Source organism: Pelodiscus sinensis, chromosome 15 (genome assembly GCF_052426305.1).
Source record: "Pelodiscus sinensis isolate ZL-2025 chromosome 15, ASM5242630v1, whole genome shotgun sequence".
Classification (NCBI taxonomy): domain Eukaryota; kingdom Metazoa; phylum Chordata; order Testudines; family Trionychidae; genus Pelodiscus; species Pelodiscus sinensis.
In genome coordinates, this window is record NC_143066.1 from 31,216,203 (window position 1) to 31,239,171 (window position 22,969).

The following is a 22,969-nucleotide window of genomic DNA, read 5'->3' on the forward strand; positions in this document are numbered from 1 at the left end:
ACACAGACACAGCGTTTCTAAGGGGCAGCCGCCGTACAGCTAATCCCCGGCTCAGCTGTGAGGCGGCTGCTTCTTTGAGATGCCACCTCTGAGCATTTCAAATGGGCAATGGAGTCCCCAGCTGATCCCGGGCTCCACATTACGCTGCCTCGTTGAAGTGCCACAGCAACACTTCAAAGGAGCAGCGCAACATTAATGCCTGCGATTAATACATTAAAAGTTTAATGAGTTAATCCTGGACTGCATGAATCACAGGTGTTAACACATGTCAATTGACAGCCCTAGTATGCACATAAAAACTGCAGGTAACACCCAGTTGGGAAGTGTTGCAAGCACTTGGGACGACAAGATTACAATTCAAAGTAAACTTCGCAAGTTGGAAAATCGGTCTTAATTCAGCAAGATGACATTTAATGAAGACAAAGGAAGAGAAAAAACTGCAAAATGGATAACAGCTGGCTAGATAGCAGTACTGCTGGAAAGGATCCGAGGATTGCAAGGGATCACAAATTGAATACGAATCAACAATGCAATGCAGTTGGAAAAAAACCCAAAAAACTAGCACACTAGAAAATTATAGGAACCAAAGTGTTGTTTAAAGACATAGAAGTAACTGTCTTGGTCTACTTCACACTGGTTGGGCCTCTGCTGGAATACTGTCTACATCTGGGAGCTACACTTAAACATGTGAACAAATTGGAGTCCAGACAAACATCACAAAATGACAAAAAAAAAAAAAAGTATAGAAAAATCTCACCTATGAGGGAAAAAATTATGGGGGACCCAACCAATCTTTAAATATGTTTAGGGCTGTACTGAAGGGGACAGTGATGAATTGCTCTCCATATCCACCAAAGGTCGGACAAATAGCATAGCAAGAAGATTTAGGTTAGTATTTAAGAAAATGTTTCTAATTATAAGAGTTAATAGGCTTTCAAAGAAGATTATAGAATTCCTGTCATCCGAGGTTTTTAAGAACATTAGACAAACATCTGACAGGTATGACCTCAGTTTACTGGTTCTGCAGGAGACCGGACAAGATGATTTCTTGAGGTCCCTCAGCCCTACATTTCTATCATTCTATTAACTACAGGCAGTCCCCGGGTTACGTACAAGATAAGAACAAACCTACAGTCCCTAAGTTGAATCTGTATGTAAGTCGGAACTGGCGTCCAGATTCAGCCGCTGCTGAAACTGACCGCCAGTTCTGACTTACATACAGATTCAACTTAAGAACCCCAAGCGTCCCCAAGTCAGCCGCTGCTGAAACTGATCAGCGGCTGATTCCAGGAAGCCCGGGGCAGAGCAACTGTGCCTCGGGCTTCCTGTAGTCAGCGCTGGTCAGTTTCAGCAGCGGCTGAATCAGGACGCCTGGGGCAGAGCAGCTAGGGTGCTGCCGGGTTGGTCTAGTAGTGCCCAGAGCGGCGCTGCGGGACCAACCGGCAGCGCCCTAGCTGCTCTGCCCCAGGGTCCACAACAAAAGCCTGGTCTGCTGGGGGGGGGGGGCGCGCAGCTGGTGTCCCCAGCAGACCAGGGACACGGGGAGCAAAGCCGCAGCGGCGGGGTGCCACGCCTCTGAGGCTTTGCTCTGGCGCGGGACCCGCTGCCGCTGCGGCTTTGCTCCCAGTGTCCCTGGTCTGCTGGGGACCGTCCCCAGCAGACCAGGGGCACCGGGAGCAAAGCCACAGCCGCGGCGGGGTCCCGCGCTTCTGAGGCTTTGCCAGAGCGGCTGCGGCTTTGCTCGCGGTGCCCCTGGTCTGCTGGGGACGGTCCCCAGCAGACCAAGGGCACCGGGAGCAGCTTTTCTCGCCCCGGAGGTCGAGGTGGCAGACCGCTGCCTGCGAGCTCCGGGGCGAGAAAGCCCCGTTCGTAAGTGCGGATACGACATAAGTCGGATCTGTGTAAATCGGGGACTGCCTGTACTTATTTCAGCATTTTGGTTGCAGTGCAAGGAGAGAGAAGGGGATAAGAAAAAGGGATTTGTGGAAGGCAAAAGCAGTGACTGCTTTCAGGAAGATATGGTGGGATATTAGGGCATGTCTACGCAGCAGCATTATTTCAGAACATTACTTAAATTCAAAATAATGGGCTTCTTACTCCAACTTCTGTAAACACCCTTGTATGAGGAATAAGGGAAGTTGGAGGAAGAGTGCTTTATTTCTAAGTAAGCAGTGTATAGACAGAGTCAAAATTCGAAATAAGCTACGCAACTGACGTAGCTCAAGTTATGTAGCTTATCTCGAGTTTAGCCCTGCAGTGTAGACATGCCCTTAGAAACGAGGCTAGGTTAAATGCTGGTGTGGAGAGGAAGTTTTTTCTATAATGCAGCAGAACACGCACATTGAAACATAACAAAAGGGGATGGGGGTTAGTTATGAACAGTATCAGTAGCAGAAATTGTACAGAAAGACCAGTGTTTGACACCTGGCTGGAATAAAATAGATGCAACTGGGAAAACTGTTAAGGTTTCACTCCCAATTGCGTATTGTCTGAAGATGAAAAACTTTGGGGGCAGAGCTTGTCTTGTGTCTGACGCATGTAGCGCACTTCAATGCAGCCAGCACCAATGTTGCCCTGACCCTTTTAAGTGTTTTCTAATGAGAACAGACTTTGAAACAAGCATGTATAAACAGATGTGCTAGTTAGTAATAAAAGCCTAAGTATTTGTATGACAGATCTTTGTTTACGAGTATTTACATCTAAAGCTTATTCTTAGTTTCGTGTTTCTAGCCTTCATCAGGCTAGCCTTTTCAAAAGGAACCCAATGGAGATCAGTTCCCAAAACCCATTAAATTTAAATGGGATTCTTACACTTAGCTCCTTTGAAAACTCTCAACCTTAACTGAGGCCACTTCTCCACTTACCAGAGGATCAACACTCAAGCAACAGATCTTCTGAGGTTCAATTTAGCGGGTCAAGTAAATATCCGCTAAAATTGAATGCTGAGGGTGCCCCACTCCTCGCTGTCAAGATGCCGACAAGGGGGCCCTCAATGTCACAAGGAGTAAGGGAAGTTGACAGGAATGTTTCTTCTGCTGACCTCCCACTGTGGAGATTGCGCCAAGTTTGACTTATTTATATAGCTGGAATTGAATACCGTAAGCCCACCTTCTCCCCGCACTGCAGACCTGGACTCAGTTAAAATTATAGCAGAATGATAGCTCCACTATAGCTAAGATTTATGTTTAAAGGCTGACTTTTACATTCTCTGAAGTCCAAATGGTTATTCAGATTGCATAGAAACTTCTTGTACTTCAGAGCAGATTTTTTTGTGCAGCTCTAGATGTCAAACCATGGCCCTGATCCTGGCCAAAACAATCTTAATTACTACTGCCTTTAGAGGACCAAAACTAAAAACAATATTCAAAAAAGATTTAGCTCCAGCTCAAATGTCTTTACTGTAATTTTTAGCCCCAAGTCTTGCATGCCTGAGTCAGCTGACCCAAATTTAGAACTGCAGGTATTTTATTGCCGTGTAGATTTACCCTAAGAGTCAGAGGACCTGTGCACCTTTGAGAGAATGCTATCACAATCATATCTAAGCACTATCCAAGCACTGCAAGTTTAAATTGAATTCAGGGGAGAAAACTGAAGTTAAAAAGGCAGCAACTTGCTACAATGTGAACTTATCGTAAGCTTTGTTTTTTGAGGTGAGGTGGGGGAATATGATTTATTACAATAGAAGATTCAGAAGGCATTCAAACAATTTGAAAAGAACAAATTACAAATGCAAATGTTTGCAGGGAAGACAGTGGGAATTAGGAAGCAGAGGACATGTGACCTGAAGATGAGGGGTTTGGAACTGCAGCAAGGAGAAGTGGATAAAAGGGGTGATAGAAGGGGGAGAGGAGCTGAGATTAAGAGGTCAATACCAGGATATGTGGAAAGAACCGAGCTGGGTCACCTGTCAGTCCCACAGTCTTTCATCTGTACACCAGGATCTTGGGAGGAGGAAAACTGACCCCCCTCTTCCTACCCCACTGTGTGAGCTCAAGTCCAGTCTCTTGAAGGCAAGAACATATTACAGGCTGTCAAGCATGAAGGATGAGAACACCAATGGACATAAATAGAGCAGTTCACTCTGAGAAGTGTGATTGCTTCAGCTGGATCCACCTCCAGAGAGATGTTCATTCACCTAAGAACACAGAGATGAATGGGCCACTTCACACCTCTGAACCCTCTATATTGCAGATAGGCATGCAGAACCTCTTCCTTCCAATGTCCCTCTACCCTTCCTTAAAAAAAAAAAAAAAAAAGTGTCCCTTTCTAAAAGGGAAAATTTCCCAGAACATTATAAACTTGAAACAGCCAGCATGGTTGGGCTCCCTGAGCTGTGGACAAAGGAACCTTGGTTCTTCAACATCCAGGCTTCCAGTTCCAGGCAGAAAGCCTCATAACCTTCCCAACTCCATCAAGGAGCCTAGCAACTCTAAGAGGGCCAGCAGACTCCTGCCATGGAGCTGTGTACATGGAGTACCTTCAGGTTCCATGAAAGTGTAGTGGAATCTGAAGTAGTTGTAGTAAGACATTTTGCCCCAATGAACTGCCATTTTTCCAAGGAAACTAAGTTTGGTAAAAACTTTCCAATCGTCACCCACTTAAGAACTCCTCTCTGTTTAAAAAGTTGAGTAACTGCTCTATAGTCTGCAGGGTTACTGAATATAGGGATATGGTGTAGGGTTAGTGATTCAAATGTAGGGTATTTTGGAGAAGATATTTCCAAGATATGTTCCCACCAAAAAACACGTTTCTTAAAAGTTCAGATTCTACCAATTTTTGGGAGGCACATCTGGCTTCTAAAGTTATAATGGCTGTAATGGGACAGAAAGGGGAGAGTGAGCTGCCAGGTGTGGTGCAGGTGAGTGAAGAAAAAGAGATGCCACATTCCTGAATTTACTTTCACGACCACATAATAAAACTGCCACAATTTTGGACATAGATTGGATTCTCTCACCAGTGCTGTTCACAATTACAGACAGAGAACATTAGCCCCTTTCCATGATAAAGTTTATTTAGCGGCTATGGGGCACTTAAGAATCACATAGCAACAGTGTTTCCCCAAGAAACAGACTGTCACTCAGAAAACCTGGACTCTATTTATGGCCCACATCACCTTGCAGGCCAATGGCAGAGCAAAGTCACTTCACCTCTCTGCACAGACGGGGAAACCGAAGCACAATGTGGATAATAGTTTATTTCCTCCTTGGTAACAGTATTTCATACTTACAGATAAAGTGCTAGAGAATGCTACTGCTCTCATTAACTGGCCACTGTTGTATCTCAACTGCAAGCCAACATAACTAGACCACGAACATGACTGCTAACTCCTACTAAAAACAATTCCATGTCTTTAAAACTTAAAAAACGCACCTAGGAAATTCACTGACAAGTTTTCTTAACACAGAATTTAGGTTCCTCAATGGTATCTCATACCATTCCACAACACAGCACACTTCAAAAAGCTTTGGAAAAACAGAGAATACATTAGCTCTACCTCCAAACTCCCACTTGCTTTTGCACTGTCCCAAATAGGAGTCACTATATTTGTTCTATACTCAATTACACTACTTCAGAGAGAATACCACAGCTGCTAAATTTTACCATCTCTTGGTGTGTGCTCCTCAGAGCATCTTTTCTCAGCTTCAATCAACCCAGGGCTCCTCCAGGCAAGGGTGTGAAAAGGGATGGGAGGGAAGGTTTGGGCTTCAGCTAGCTCCAGGCTCCTCTGGCTGAAGCAGGAGGCACTTGTGGCTTCTCTGGCCTGGGGGTTTAACTCTTGTTAAATGAATTTATTAGGGAATATGTATTTTCCTTCAAAAGCAGCTTTTGGTAGTTTACTCTTGCAGCACCTTTACCCTCTCAGGACAAAAGCTCTTGTGAAGAAACTAAAACTTTAAAAACTCTAAGAAGGGTCTTCGAAATGAAAGCAAGCATCAGGCTTAGTTTTCAAGCCTTTGCGAGCCTCTGTAGCTTTCGTTTGAAGAAGCATAAGCTGCCACTCAACTCCTTTCCCATAGCTAGCATCTAGGGCTTGAGGCTTGCCAACAACACTCTTCTGGCACCCAGCTTCCCATCAACAGGGCTAGACCTCAATTCCCCATGCAAGTGACCATTTAAAAGAGAATGCCGATGTACCATGGTAAGCATACTGAACCAGTGTATGGAAGACAAACCCTCACAACACAAACGTGGACCTTTCTGGAATGCAACTATGGGGCTAGGTATGCACCATAGCTATGTCTTCACATTCTCTGACTGCAGCTCCAGCCACCACTTAGTTAGTTCTGTTCACTAATGTTATGGTGGTGCTGGCAAAAAGCAAATCTGGAGCTGTGTCCATATGCTGATCTTAGCTACTTCATTCTGTGTAGCTTATGTCCAGTCTAGGGATGTAAAAACCTGTTTAATGGGTTAAATGGGTAAATGCACGGCTGACATTGCGTTTTAACCATTTAAATGGTTAAAAAGGGTGTGGGCAGGGGGCTGCTCTAGCAGGGATGGAGCAGCTCCCCTACCCACTGGAGTGGCCCCCCAACAGAGACAGGACACTATTCATCTCGGCTGCAACTCCCATAGGGGCTGCTGGCTCCCATCCTATACAGAATGGGAGCTGGCAGCACTGTGTAGGGATGCAAGGCCCAGTAGGGCTGGAGCATCCCTCCACCCATGGTTGGGCCGTGGACAGAGGGCTGCTCCCAGGGAGCCATAAACTGTTACCCAGTAAGCATCACCTGCTAAGGCTGATGCTTATCGTATAACCATTTACCAGACTACCTGTTAACATCTCTAAACCAGTCAGAATTTGAAATCTGCCCATAGATTGAACAGTCATCCTACAGCAGCCATTGTTCAGGGAAACATGATAATAAAATATTTGAATCTATGACATGGCAAAATGCCAAGTAATTACTTGGGATGATTACCAGTTAAATTAACCACTGACATCACCCTTATCAAGTGATGCCTATCAGGTAAATCCTACTGGTTAACTGGTGGCCTGGCTGGGCCAGAACCATCCTCCATGAGACCCTGGCCCATATTGAGTGGAGGGCTGCCAGTCCCCCACCCGCCTGATGCAGGCCCCCAGCCTGCGGGGGGGGGGGGGGGGGAAGGGAGAGGAGGGTAGGCCGTGGGGAAGGAGGGAAAGGTGGACAGACTCTGGCCTAACTGGAGCAGCTTTATTGTGGGCCTGGCTGGAGCATTCCATCAAACCACGGGCAGGGATTTCTCCAGCCCCACCAGGCAGGAGCAGTTTTGCACCCAGGCTGTTTAACGGAAGAAGAAGAAATACTGCAGCAAAGCTGACACCCAGCAATTATGCATCCAGTTTAAAAAAAAAAAAATAAGCCAGATTAACTGTTCAGGCCCCTTGAAAGTTAACCAGAAACACAATTTCATGAATGGAATATGAGCACATTCAACAGGAAAATGCTTTTCATAAATTAGAGTCTATTCGTTTTGTTTGTTTAGAAATCTGAAAGATGAAGACCAGGCAAATGAATAAGCAGCAAGATAAATCAACTAAAACTTCTCACCCATTTATCAGTTAGTGCTTTGAAACTGACCTCTTCACTTTGCTTCCTGGTTTATTTGAAAACACAAAACATAACACTGAAACTATTATCTGCAAGTGCCTTTGGATCTTCATGTGAGAACACGACTAAAATGAGGTATTTCACAGCCATATCTTGTATAGCGGAGACGTACTACATGAAGTTATTAGTATCTCTGCTCATATATTCTTGGGAGAATTCTGCACCACTTCACAATGCAAATTTTGCAGAAATTAATGTATGCGCAAAGTTTCCTCCCCCGCCAACAAATAGGCTCCAGCAGAGCCTAGCTCACAAATAGAACACAAGACCCTGGAAGTGGGTCTCAGTCTGTTTCTATGTAGATTCCTGGGCCTGATTTGGTTCACCACAACCATTTTAGCAGCATTCCTGTGCTCATCATCACTTCACCACAAAAGAAAGAAGCAAGAATACTTTCATAGCCCAATAGTGATAGAAAGGTAGCCGTGTTAGTCTGGTGTAGCTGAAACAAAATACAGGACTATGTAGCACTTTAAAGACTAACAAGGTTGTCATCTAATAAACCATCTTGTTAGTCTTTAAAGTGCTATATAGTCCTGTATTTTGTTTCATAGCCCAAGTAATTCAGCAGTAAACCGAAGTGTCCTGAAAGGCTTCCTATTGGTAACTGATCAGCAAGTTTCTCTTAAAGGAAAGGAGAAAAAAAACAAAAAACAAAAAAAAACCCACCCTGTTTGAACCTCGGACAAGTTTGGTTAATCCCTATGTCAGAACCAAGAGGGATAGAGGCAGCGGGGGGAAGAGAGAAATAACTTATTAGATAGTTGACTAGTTGCTTACATCCCTAGCATATTTATGTAATTAACACGAGTTTCCATTAGCAACTGGTGGTCCACGGAAAGGTTTGCACTGAGCCAGGTGGTGCATGGGCCAAAAAGTTTGAGAACCACTGCACTAGTGGATTTGAGCCACAGTTAGCTACTGGCTCAATGAGAGGCTGATCTGAAGTTTCCTCCCTTGTTTCTCATAGCTCATGCCAGCATCTCTTGGCAATGCAAAAATTAATTACAGCTGGACTTACTCTGAACAAATCCCTATGCCAATAAAATCCTGCAAGATTTATAGTACTAATTTATATTTGTCTTCAATACCAAGTTACTGTAACAAATTTACGTTTTATGCATAATAAAATTAGAGCCTTTTGCTAGAAATAGAGAATGCAGTCTTACGAATTAAGATCCCAAGGTAATTCTTCATTCTAAAAAAAAAATCTAAGATTTCATACTTTAGCAGAAATGTTATAAGGGAATATGCACTAGTAAACATGAAACAATACACATACACGACAAAGAAAGAGCAAGGACTAGTTCAACACATGAGTTAGAAGCCTACAAGGGATTCAATAATTCTGAAACCCAAATATCACTAGACATGAGCTGCAAAGTCAAACAAATCTATTCCGGATATGGGATTAGTAATGTATATAGGAATAGGAAGGATCTGATGACAGGAAGTATTTTCAGAGGAAAGTATGGCCATCATTATGCAAGATGCAAATCATGTTCAATATATTCTGAACACTGGACTCAGGATCAAATTACTTTTCACCCTGAATATACCAAACTCAAAATAAAGACTCACTTGTATTTGAAGAACCAGCAGCAGAGACCCCTATAGACTGTATTTAATGCTGTAAATATGAGGGATTTTACTCACCTCCAAGAGTATACAATTTGAACAGAACCAGACAACCCTAAACATTTGGAAGTTACAAGCAGCAAGCATTAACAAAAGTGCCTGGATCATACTATATTTTATAGACTTAAAATATGGTCCCTGCCCTGAAGATTTTACAGTGTAATTAGACAGAACACAGATGAAGGATTGGAGGGGGCGGGGGAAGAGAAGAGAAGAGGGAGAGAAGAGAAATACAATACAGAAAAACCAAAGCAGCCCATTTTCACAGGATCTCATTCCAAGGATTTTATTTAAAAACAAGCTATCCCCTGCAGCCTTTCTAGCCATCATATGTCCATACCTGTTCCTTATTAGCAGCTCATGTTTATCATACAGAAACACATTCCTTTTACTCTTTGCCTCATCCTCCTAATTCCCATACGACATTTCATCCAGCTGTTGCTTTTTGCCATACACCTAGACTGGAAGCTCTCTGGGGCAAGAACTGTCTTCATGAACAAAGGATTAGTAGAGTTAGCTTTTAACCCTTAGTTGGCGCATCTGGAAGATACTAGAATACAGCCAGCGTTCCCTCTCCAATGTTTTAAGTTAGAGGGGGAAAAAAAAAAAAAAGCAAGCAGAAAATAACCTGGAGGTAAAGCAAACGGTATAAACACCTGTTAGCTTGTAATCTTTTCTGGTAGACAGAACAGAGGCATCTCAATTTCTGTGTTCAGGGAGCAACTTTTGATGAATGTACTTCAGCTTCAGAGAAGAAATAAGCCTCCCACATGAAGAAAGGCTATTCTTCCAATGACTGCCTGTGAAAGGTTATTTTTGATCTTTGAACACCTCGAGTGTTTGAGTCTCACCTACCTTAGAAGCAGGGTCCCTCCCCAGGATGTTCTACAGTGTTTAATGGTCCAGCTAAAAGTTCCTTTGTTTAATTGACAAGTGGCGGGGGTGGGGTGGGGGGGGGGGCTCAGCTTTGATGCTCGCACCTCCACAATCCTGAGCTTGAATTGTGGGGATCTTCAAAACACGTTAGAAGGCCTGTTTAAGGAAGTTTTGGGGATGGCAGAGTAAATGTGGGTTGGTTATGGAGTAGGCTTCTTAGGGAAGTTTGTCAAAATTGGGTCAGTGTGTTTCTCTCAATGACTTAATCCTGCAAACATGTATATGACTGCACACCACAGAAGTAGTACAATGCTAAAACCATGCCAAGTTGGTCTAGATCCAGTAATTTGCACAGAATTTTTGCACTTTTGTTTTGCATGGTGTCAGCCCTCAAGTATTCAAGAAGATACTGCAAGTACAGTACTTTAAAAACAGGATACTCAAAATCAGGATATTAAGTCTTAATTTTGTCATTTAATTGCTGCGTGGCTTTGAGATCCAGCCACCTGTGATGTCAAAGCAAAATGTCATTTAGCTTGTTTGGATCTTAGTATGCAAGAGTGGAAGAACTGGAATAGTTTTATCGGCAGTTAAATAGGCATACACATTTAACTTCAGCATTAATGTCCCTTAAATAAACGGGGAGTTTTCATTACTCAGAACTACTGTTTCAGAGCTGTCTGCATATACAACTGCATCATATTGCATCAGGTTCAATCTCATCTCATTCTCATAACTATGTCAGGTAGTGACAAATGTAAGTGAAAGTTTAGTTCTGCAGCACAAATTGCAACCATCAGCACATAGAGCTGCTAAAAGACAACACAGAACTTTACAAATACAAATAACTGCAAAATATCAATGCCAGATGCAACCCACCCTGCGTGAAAGAGGTGACATCAGCAATTAAAATCTAGATTGGTCATGTGCCCCACCTGGGGAGGGGGGAACGTGACCATTCATCGCCAATGAGTGATAAGAACCTTTCCAACTTGTAGCACTGTGCTCACCCACCAGAATTCGCTGCTTATAGGGACACCATGGGACTTCCATGTGGATGCTAAACTGTTGATTAGAGATGTAAATAATGTGTGCAAAGCTTCCCCCTGATGCTGATGTGACATTTTACCCCATATTCCTCATAAAAATGTGATACAAATATAACATAAGTAAGATATGTTTTATGCAAGATAGGTCACATGAGAACTTTTCTAATGTTATGATTTACTGAATAAGATTCTATTTTCATACATGTACCATTTCTATATTTGAAATTAGCAATATCAATTACAAAAGTGCTTACACCCAGGAAATTGCCTCCTGTCTGGTGGGTATCAGCCTGGATGGGCCATTAGGAAGGACAATAGGACTTTGCAGATGCTAATCTCCCTCCTTCCTGCTAAGATTCCTAGGATGCTGCTTTGACACAGCTCGGTCAGGTGATCATGTCACCTGAGACAGGATATCATCTTGATCTGCTGGTAAGGATGTGAAGTATCAATTAATTTACTAGTCGAGTAGTCGATGGAATTTCCATGAACTACTCATTAAGGAAGGGCACTTTAAGCACTCACTTCCAGCTCAGGCTGCATCTGAGCACAACTCCCGGCTGCCACTCTGCACATTTAACGGTACAGAGAGAAGCCAGCATGCCAAGATGCTGGCTCATTCTCTAGTCCCCCGCCAGGCCTCAGGACAACCCTCACGCTGCCACTCTGTATTTTTAAACAGGACACAGCAGCAGGCAGCCAGCCCCCCGCAACCTCCCTCACACTGCCCCACTGCATTTTTAAAGGGACACAGCAGTGGCAGCCGGCTTGTGCTGAGACAGACAAGCAGACAGGCTGCCACTGCTGTGTCTCTTTAAAAATGAAGAGGGGCAGCATGAGGGTTGTCCTGAGACCCCGTGGGCGGGAGGAGGGGGGGAACCCAGAGAATGATCCAGCATCTTTGCATACCAGCTTCTCTCTGTCCCTTTAAGAGTGCAGAGTGGTGGGGAGAGGAAAGGGTGATCAAGTAGTTGATAGTGCTACCCAGGTAGTCAACTACATCTTCACATCCCTATCTGCTGGCATATTTCCCCTGGAAGGGGATGGAGGTCAAACTACAAAACTAAGGATTCTCTCCATATGCAAATCCTAATTAAGGCTGGGGAGGGAGTGAATCTTGGTCCTTCTCCACTGTCTCCCTGCCCAAGAAGGAAAACCGCTAAAAACACCTAAATAAAGAAACTTAACTGGGGTGTTAGGTGCTGGATCTGAACCCAAGAAAAAGGTCTAGACTGTGGAAAAACATACTTGTAAATGTAACCTGCAAGCAGTGCAGTTTATCTTCAAGCAATCTTGTATCCTGCTTAAAAAACAACATTTAGAGTGAGAAATTATTGTAGCCAGTATTTTTTAGTGTATTAAGCTTAGTTTGAGTAGTTTTTATTTGCTTAGTAATCAACTTTCATCCATTTACTATCACTTATAATCACTTAAAAACTTTACCCTTTTGTAGTTAATAAGCTTGTTTTTGTTTATTCTAAAATGCAATTCATAAGGAGGGGAGCTGTGCATAGCCCCCCCCCCCCCCCACATTGAGGGAGGGGGCAAATTTCACAAGCTTATGCTATACAGATTTCCATGTAGTGCAAGACAATACAATTTTGGGTTTATACTACAAAGGGCATGTGCACTTGAGTGCTGGGTAATTCTCGAGCTGAGTATTCCCACAGAATTGACTGCAGACTCATTTTATGGCTGGATCTGTTCCTACCTGTGTGTATGTGTGCAGCAAGAAATGGGAAGGGAGCCTAGGCTGGTGGAACAGGTGGACTCAGCAGGAGCACCCACCCATCAGATGCAATTTCACAAAAGTTTTGCAAACTTGAAAAATGCTGGAAATTTTTATAATAGTTTTGCAATGAATACTGTGTACAAGAAAAGGTTCTCTAACTGGCAGCTTGTCTAAATTATGCTCAAGAAGAAATAATGAACTGTTTTGTTATTTCTTTTGTACATCTGTGTCAGAATTTGTCAAGTCTCCATGGACACAACTGATGGAATATGTAAAAGTAACTGATCTGAAAAGAAGTCAAAGTTACAGAATAATCAACATTTTAGCCACTTGTGGTAGTTTGATTGATCAGTGGTTTGGAGAAAAGTAGTCTACCAGTAACATTTGTGTAACAGAGCTGACTTGGCACTTCTATTTCACAAAGAACAAAATCCACAATAAGGATTACAGGCATCCCCTGACTTGCAACGCAATTGGTTCCTGAGGAAGCGTCGCAAGTTGGAGGCATTGTAACATGAACCTTAATTTACGATAGGCGTTGTGCAGAGGTTTTCAGCCCCTTCCGCACTTATAAAAATGGTTGCAAGTGCTGGGGGTTGCAATTCAGGCGGTCACATCTTGGGATCCCTCTATAAAGTTGACATTAAATACAGAAATCTTCCTCATGATTGTATATTATAGTTATACTATTTGAAACAGCAAGAACAGAACAAAATGCTATCTGAGTCATGTGTTTATGGCTAAATTATAAAAACTACTGAGGGTCTGAGATGGAGTTAGAGTTGTCAATCCAAGTTTCACCTTAAGTACTGGAAGAAACATGTCTACACAGCAACACCACATGCTTGGCAGGCCCACATCAGCTAATGCAGGCTCACAGGGCTCAGGCTGAGGAGCTATAAAACTGCAGTGAGGATGCTGGGCTTGAGCCAGAGACTGAACCCTGGGACTCATGGGACAGCCCGAGCCTGTACAGCAACTCTGCAATTTTATAGCCCTATTGCTGAAGTCAATTGACATGGGCCAGTCATGGGAGTTTTACTTCAGTACAGACAAACCCATATAGTACTTGGATAAAATAATGCATGCCAGAGTTTTCAGACACTAGGGGTACGTCTAGACTACAGGCTTTTGTCAACAAAGAGCATCTAGACTACAGCCAGTTCTGTCGACAAAACAAGCCGCTTTGTCAACATGAGAGTGTAGACGCAAAGGACAGTGTAGATGCAACAACACCTTCTGTCGACAGAACTCGGACATTTACCACCATCGACAAAACTGCCAAGTCAATAGAACTGCTATGTCAATAGAACTCGGTGGTAGCGTAGATGCAGATATGGTTTTTTCAACAAAAGTCCACTTTTGTCGACAAAACCCAGTAGTCTAGAGACACCCTAGGAAAGCACCATAAGACTCCATTAGCCCTCATGTTAAGTCTGTTATCTATATGCTATATTTGGTTTCAGTGTCTTCATTAGGTAAATGAAGTGAACCCTTATGAGAAATAGTGTTCCTGAGTTGTCCCATACTCAGGGTGTATCTACGCTATGCTGAAAGAGGATATGCAAATTCTTGTGGAATTTGCATATCTTCTTCCGACTGCACTTTCAAAAGCGGAGCTTTCAAAAGTGAAAGTAATTAAGACACAGCTTTTTCCAGCGAACCATTCTTTGTCGAAAAACCACTTTTCCTCAAAAAAGGAGGTTTACGTGGCTTTTCGACAAAGGGGGCAGTTCGCTGAAAAAAGCCGTGTCTTAATTACTTTCACTTTTGAAAGCTCTGCTTTTGCAAGTGCGATCGGAAGAAGATATGCGGAATTTGCATCTCTTCTTTCGACCATTCCCTGTAGTCTAGATGAGCCCAAAGACAGATAATATCAAAAGAACATATACAAAACAATTCTGAAGTATTTTTCTTTAACGTCCCCTGAAAAGTGCCCCCCTAAAGTCTTAAATGATGTAGAATCACTGATGGCACTGCACAAGAAATAGCATGGAACACTCCCATTAGTATGGGACTTGAACCTCTCATCTGGCAACCCTGGGAAATAAAGTATGCCAGATTAAAGATTTTTCCAGGCCAGGAAGGGTGCTGTGGGGTCAGGCCCTGAGGGGGATGGTGGTTGGGAGCTTATCTGGCACTCTGCTCTTGGGTGCACATGTGGCTCTGCATTCCCTGCCGCTCCCAGGCACCATCTTCTGCCGCTATAGGAATGGCAGGGAAAAGCTTCAGGGAAAGCACATTTCTGCCTTGCCATTCACTCAGCTGGGGGGGAGAGGGTACAGAAGTGTGCAGAGCTGCTTCCTCCTCCATACTAAGGGTGTTCCCAGATTAGGGTCATCGAGAGTATGGAGAGCCAAGTGCTCATGGATTGTTATTTAATATAAAAGCTAATATTTGGTACTCTCTCCTAAGGATGTTAAAGTGCAGTTAATTGACTAGTTGACAGGCACTTCCGCATTCCTCCTCTGAAATGCACAAGAGCCCCAGTAGGGGCTCTTGTGCATTCCGAAGGAGGAATGCAGAACTCCGCATACAGCCCAGGACCAGCAAGAAGTCCCACTGACTCCGGGCTGCACATGGCGTGCCTGCTTTGAAATGCACAAGAGTCCCCAGTGGGGGCTCTTATGCATTTCAAAGCCATGGAGCCCGGGTCAGCAGAGGACTCAGTCCCCCGCTGACTCTGGGCTCCATGCTACGTTGCATGCCACTAGGAGCCTGGGGCGGCACTGCCACTTTGAAGTACCTCTTCCCTCCCCCTTTGCTATCTCTCTCATATACAGGCAGCAAGGAGCAGGGGGTATTGACTAGTCGAAAGACTATCTGATAAGCAAATGCTTAATGGATAGTCAACTAATCTTTAACATTTCCTACTTTCTCTAAGGTTCCGAGGTCCGAACAGACACTGTAATAATTTAGTCTGCATTCCTGTATAACGGACCATAGAACTCCCACAAAATAATTCCTAGAGCATCTCTTCCAAAAAAGCATCCAATCCCAATTTTAAAATTGCCAGTAATAGAAAAATTCACCACAATGGTTGGCAAGTTATTCCACTGGGTATTTATTCTCACTGAAAAAAATTAACACCTCTTTTCTGGTATGAATTGATCAAGCTTCATTCTAGCAGAGAAAGGTGTAAAGTAGCTGAAGGTGAAAAGCCCACTACTAAATATTGGTTCTCTATGAAGGTTCTTGTAGACTATAATCAAGTCACCTTTAAACCTTGTTTGTTATGGTAAATAACTTTAAAGCTCTAAGTCTATCAAGGAAGATTTTCTAATCTTTGAGAGCACAGATAAAATTAACATTTAGAGAGCCCAATGTGGACACAAATTTGTACTGGTGGAAACAAATTGGTATCTGATGACCCATAGGGTACTACTCCTGAGAACCACAGCAGCCAAATGAGAAGAATGTGGGGCTATACCACCTCAGACAGGAGACATGGCTGGTGGCAAGGCTGGGAGGCAGAGCCACACAGCAAAGAGGAGATACTAGTGCAGGGTGGTGGGTCCCATTTACCATGCGCTACAGTCTTCTCTTTTGGCCATTTTGTTTCTCAGGATTAGAGCCCTGTAGTTTGGTGGACATTGATTTCGATCTGCATCCAGGGATGGACATTTGCCTCCACGCAGGTATATACATATTTAGACTGATCAAAACATAAGTCTCTTTTTTGCTTAATATGTCCTAGTCCTATTAGGCCTATGTGTTTTAAGGATTGTGCCCATTACTATGGAGCAACACCAAGACACGGATAACCAATTTAGCTAAGCTATGCACACCAATTTTTGCATGAACCAATTTTGCTCCCTCCCTGCTCCAACACACAAGTAAAGAGTAAGTGCGCGCACACAAAATAGCTTTTGCAAATTCTTTTATTGTTTGGGTGCGAGCGCTGCTGAATAAAAGGAGTCACCTGCTACTGTTTATCTTACTTTCAGAGAAGAGCAGAGAATGTCGAGCCTATGTCATGTCACTGCTGCCCAAGAGAGTTGCTAGGATTGTCCCTTCACATGCGCCGAGTATACATAGCACAAGAGGTGAGAAAGTCAACCTACCGCCATTTCTTATGTTCACAGGACTGCCACTATTCTTGCACGGAGTTTTCTTAATGCCTTGGACACTGCCTGGAGCGTTCAGCTGGAGAGAAAGCAGGAGGTTACCAAGTACTCCATCTGCTGGACTTGGGAACTAGTGCTGTTCCAACAGGTTGTAGTAATGGCTACAACACCTAAGCCTATACTGGTTGTGAGGCCATCCAAGGAAATCAGAGAGGCAGATATTGAGTCAAGCACCTTCAAGAAAGGGGAGAGTTGTTTTGTCTGGCGGAAGAAGACCAGGCCAAATCCTCTGAAAACAGATCTCTACTCAAGGTCACCTTCTGAAAGTTGATCTGACTCCTTGAAGGATCATCCTGTGTGATGGAAGATACTGTAGTATCACAAGATCCAATTGTGACTCTGACGCCTAAGTTACTCTTATACCTGGACTTGGCCTCCACATTTTATGATGTGCAGGGAGGAGCTATTCTCAAGAGCAGAAATCTGGTACATATTGAACTCCAGTTTACACAAGAACAATTGGAATTGGGGTCAAGCATAAGATTCTTCACTTCCAACAGGTATATAGGGAGCTGTTCCAGGTAAAAAGAGACAAGGATCCTGTACTAGTAAGTGCCTTTGTGGAAGCTGCCATGTAAATCAAGTATTCTTCCTCCATCTGCAGGCAGGGAGGAATGTAATCCAAATATCTCATGTCATACAGAAGACCTCAGAGGGAACAAGTGTAACAGGGTATCTATAGTAAAGTGATAAAATGTATTCCTTTCAAAAATACAGACAGAAAAAGTGGGGGGTTGAGAGAGTCCCATACTGATTACAAAAGAATTCTTATGCTTGTAGATAAAAACTAGGACAGAGACCTAACAATGTAACCAAACACACAATGAAGCTCTTGTACCAGAACTACTTACTTGCATACAAGGAACAGAGGAACTTGTGGGGTAGGGAGAGCACAGAAGAGGAGGGGTGGATATGAAGAGAGTGAAATTGGTTAGCTTGCTTTAGAAGGAGAGAGAGACATTGAAGAAAAGAAAATACTGCTATTGTAGAATCCACCCACTCAGTTCTAAAAGGCTCAAATACCCAGACAGGGATTTACAGGCAGCACTTAAATGCATTGTGTATGAAGTAGAAAGTGCTAATAAATGCCTAGAGGCAGCTCCTCTGGTCCTAGTGAAGAAAACTAACCATAACCTAATATAATATGAAAAAGCTATTTTCCCCAACAAGTTTTCCACTGATAAGCCAATAATTACGTTTAGCATTACAAAGAAAGGCACCTGTAGATTAGACTCAAAATACAGTTAGTCAATCCATGGATCACATTTTACTTTACAAAAAATATACTAGTTACTTAAAAGCATAGACAGTTCAAAAGCAGACCAAGCCCTATAGTATAGTTTGGTAGACAGGTACAGTGCATAATTACTGGAGGGGGGGGGGAGGGGAGGAAGGAAGATTGAATTTAAAAACACAAACAATTTGCTGTTAAATGTTCTGCAAGACCACTCTGAAGATGCTTTATAGCATTAAGCAAGATCTTCACTGCAAGCATACTGTACTTAAGACCTGGTTTATACACAGCTGTCCCAGTTTAACTAAAGGTGTTTAATAAGTTAAACTGGGACAAGAGATTGTACAGGCACTTGTTTAAGATTAAAAAAAAAAATCAGGTTTATTTCAATCTAAACCAATAATTTGTTTAAACTAAAAAGCAAACTTCTACGCTTATACTTCAATTTAACCAAGTTAGTTAAGTCAGATCTTCAGTAAAAATTAATTCAGTTTCTCTCAAATACAAGACATATAAACCAGATGTAATGTGCTGGTCGATTTGTATATCTATTTAGACTAATTTAAGTGCCCACATAGGGATTTAACCAAACCAGTGCATACATGTGGAGAAGATCTATGCCAGTATCTACAATGTGGGGTTATAATAAGCCTTCTACTTGATAGCATTTGCTTAGTAAAAAATTGTGGGTGTTAAACTCAAAAAAGACAAACTACAAGATACTCCCCATCTCCATGGCCTCAGCTCTCAGCTTTTTGCTACATGCTAATGAAAATAGGCACAGTATGAATAGCCTTAAGAGCTAACAAGAGGTGAAGAAGACAGGTTCATTTTATTAAGAAGCAAGATTTGACACATTGATTAGACAAATCCTTTCAATCTGAAAAGTAGTACTTACGTCCCCAGAGCATTTTAATTCCATGCACTACATACAATAGAACCTCAGAGTTATGAAGACTTTGGGAATGGAATTTAATTCCGTGTGATGGGCAATCTGTTAGTTTATAAGATGCCACAGGACTCCTCGTCGATTTTGCACATGCAGACTATCACAGCTACCTCTCTGATACTAAAGGGCTGAGAGTCTGAAGGTTGCTCTGTCTGAACAGTCTTGGCTGACCAGGCAATGCTCCCTGATAGTCTCACTCCCTCACTGCTGCAGTCACATACCAACAGTAACCCTCCTCTGTTGGAAATGTCAGTGGGTACTCTTGAGAGCTGCAAGTCAAAGGCTGAACCATAGGACAGGGTAGGGAACCATTTTTGATTGGGGGACATTGACCCCCAGACAAATCAGTCGGATGCCACACATACACATGAGAAAAGTAAAAAACCAAAAAAAACAAAACCACCTCCCCCCCAACCCACACACCAATACACACCATCAAATGCTCACCGACATGGACCCTGACTGAGAAGGACACACTCCTCACATTCTCCTCGCGCACCAGAGCCTGAGGGGAGGGGGGAAGCAAGCTACTAGATTTTGGGTGCTCCAGCCCTGCAGTGGGGCAGCAGGGGGGCTGGAGCACCAGTGCAGAATCCCCAGTGCTGAGGGGGGTGGGGGAAAGGGATTCCTGAGCCTCTGAGGCTGGATCCAGGCAGGAGAGGTTCCCCACCCCTGCCATAGGAGCACTGATATTCCTGCTGACCCCATGTCCTTCAGTGTGCAAAGCTTAGAGCTTGGACCACCCCCTTGGACAGGGGCTGCTGCCATGGGATGTGCAACAGCCTCAGTTAGTGGGGAACTTGGATCCCTGCAGACAGAGGCTGCCTCATGGCAACCTCTGCTCCCCCCCCCCCCCCGCATATGGCGGAGGGAGGAAAGGGGAGAGGAGGTGGGGCAGGTGGCACCATGGAGCTGGTGCAGCCAGGAACTGCTTTTAAGCCACCTCTTCCCCCCTCCCCACACACACCAGAACTGGCTCCTGCCTGCACCCTTTTGCTGCATCTGTAGGAGGCAGCAAGGGGGGGCAAGTGGGTCCGCAGGAAGCTGGCTTGAAAGTCAGCTCCCCATGCATATTGGCTCCTGCCTGGCCCCCGACCCTCCACGCTGATGCCTCATGGGGAGCCTGCTTAAAGCCAGCTCTGATACAGAGGCAGCAAGGGATGGTGCATGTACTGTATAGGATTAACCAATAAGCCTAGGCTTATCAGTTAATCATTTACTTGACTATATGCTAACATCCCCAGTGCTCAGCAGTGCTTCTTGTAAGGGCCACCCAGCTGATTAGCAGAGTGCCCACACCCAGCCACATGTATTTATTCTGGTGGTGCACATCTGTACATGCCTTGGTGCACATCTTTTATTTTGCTCAAAGATTTAGATTAAAGCAGAGGGAACATTGTTACTGGGCAGTTCTGCCCCATGCATGGGACATGACTCTGAATGGAAGAGCTCAGCAAAATGTTTGGGGATCTCTTCAGTAGATATTGCAAATATTACTGACTTCAACATAAAGGTGGTGCTCTAGTGTCTTTAGCATGCATCTCTGCCTTTTTTTAAAAATGCTTATAGCTAAAGTTCAAGAATGCAAAAGCAGCCTTAATTTATAATCTTGGAAAACTAGTATCCAGGAACTAGCCTTTCCAATATGATACAATGTCACTGATATTCAGTTATGTGGAGGAAGAATCTGACTTTCGTAACAGTTCTCCACTCCAAGTATATTGGGGCTTCCTCTCTCAGGCTGCAGTCAACTTTGTTTTCCTTTAACCAACTTCACCCACTTACAAAGGGTGAGTCTTCAATCCCACTATCACAACAACATCTGAAGTGGTCAAAGCATTTGGGTCTAACAGTCTTAAGTTATTTAGGGTTAGTAAATATAACCCAAGACATATTAAGAAAATAAGAGAGTTAGGTTGGCAAGCCGGACACCTGCATGATAGATTTTCCATCTGCAAATGAAAGGATATTTAGGTGGGCTGAAAACATAGAAGTTTAATTCATAAACTGTCAAAATACCTAGGAAAAGTTATCCTAAATAAATTTCTAAGGACTCTTAGGTTGCGGTGCTGAGCTATACTTGCAAGGATTTTGTTTTTTTGTTTTAAATAAGACCCCTTGTGGCATTACTACGGGGGGTGTGGGGGGGAAACTGTTTCACTCTGAGGAATGCAGAAAACTTACTGAACTGAAGAAAAAAAAAGAGTTAAACTTAGATGATGAGATTGGGAGTGTTTCAGCAAGAACACAATTTTACAATCAAAGTTATAAGGCATATTACAGAAAATGGATATAATGGAAGTACTGACAATTTTAACTGTAATGACACGAAAAGCAGAGCTTTGACAATCTAGCATGGCTTACTACTAAAAGACAACTAAACAGAAATGTTTGTTTTAATCTTGTTATAAGCTATTCCATTAATTCCAGTTATTCCTTTTAGGGCCAAAAAAGGAAGACAGAAGCAATGCTGTAATTCCTGCCCTTAAACTTCAAGCACATTCCATTTCAAGAACTTCAGAGTTTATTTATGTAATTAGTTTTCAGAAATGCTTTTCCAGAGTCAAGCAACGAAGGGAATATAAAGAATGGCATGTTATATTTTATGAAGTTACTGAAATGGAACCAAAAAAACTTGACTCCTTAGAAAAAGAGCAAATATATTAGTACTTTCTTACAAGGAAGTAACAACAAAAACATTGCTGACTTGTATTGTGAGCACAAAAGTAGGGTGCAAGGGAAAACAAAAAATAAAATTCTGAAATAGGCAAAATGTTTTAGTGCTATGCCTCATCTTGGTAAACTATTGAAGTTACATTACTGTCAGTTGCATTACATTACAATATCTGTTCCTTTTTATGACAATGTCAAGGAACGTAAAAAGAAATAGTTATTTTGGACTGCCTATTTCCTCCTTAAATATGAGCTGATAGTGTGTGGGTGGAAGTCTGCACAAGTAACAGTTTCCCATTCCAGACCTTAAAAGTACACAAACACATCTCAAATCTGAAGAATTACAATCCCAACAGGAAGGAAGAGACAGATTCTTAGACGCTATGTTTTAAGATGCCTCAGAGAGCAGCAGCATCCTGAAAGGAGTATTTAGATTAAAGCAAACAGAACATTGGAAATGAACAAGTACTCTAAAGCTCTTCACTTGACATTACTTCTTGCCCTATCCTTTCAGCCTCAAACACTTTGGTTTCTCAGAGGGTGGGAGAACAAACAGAATGTCTCCTTCTTTTTGAGAAGAAGAGTAGTAATACTGATATTGTAATATATTAAGGGGAGGCCCCAACTTGGAATTCACTGCTACTATGCTCACCTTTGCATCTAGCAATTCTCACATATGAAGTCACATTCCCCATCACAGAATTAAATTCCTGTCTTTGAACACAATGTTATAAAAACAGCAAAGCAAAAACCACCCAAAACCAACCAACACTCACTATCTAGAATAAAAGTCCCTCTTAGGCCCAACGTAGGAAGCCACAACATATCTTTTTTTTTTTTTTTAATTGAAAAGGCATTTTCGTGAGGTAAGAGTGAGATAAATTAACTTAAATACACAAGCACAGAAGCTAAGACATTTATGTGAATGGTCAGATTTTAACAACAAATGGTCTGGTAGCACGTTCTTGACTAACAAAACATGTAGATAGTATCATGAGCTTTTGCAGGCATCTGAAGAAGTAGGCTGTGCCCACGAAAGCTCATGATACCATCTACATGTTTTGTTAGTCGATAAAGTGTTGTTTTTTCCTGTACA

At 42.9% G+C, this 22,969-nt stretch overlaps 1 protein-coding gene across 1 annotated transcript in view; it reads right to left on the minus strand.

Annotated features, from left to right (window-relative positions):
- The window catches only part of GNA12 (G protein subunit alpha 12), a 101,676-nt gene that overhangs the window by 49,104 nt on the left and 29,603 nt on the right, over positions 1-22,969 (minus strand). The window lies entirely within an intron of this gene.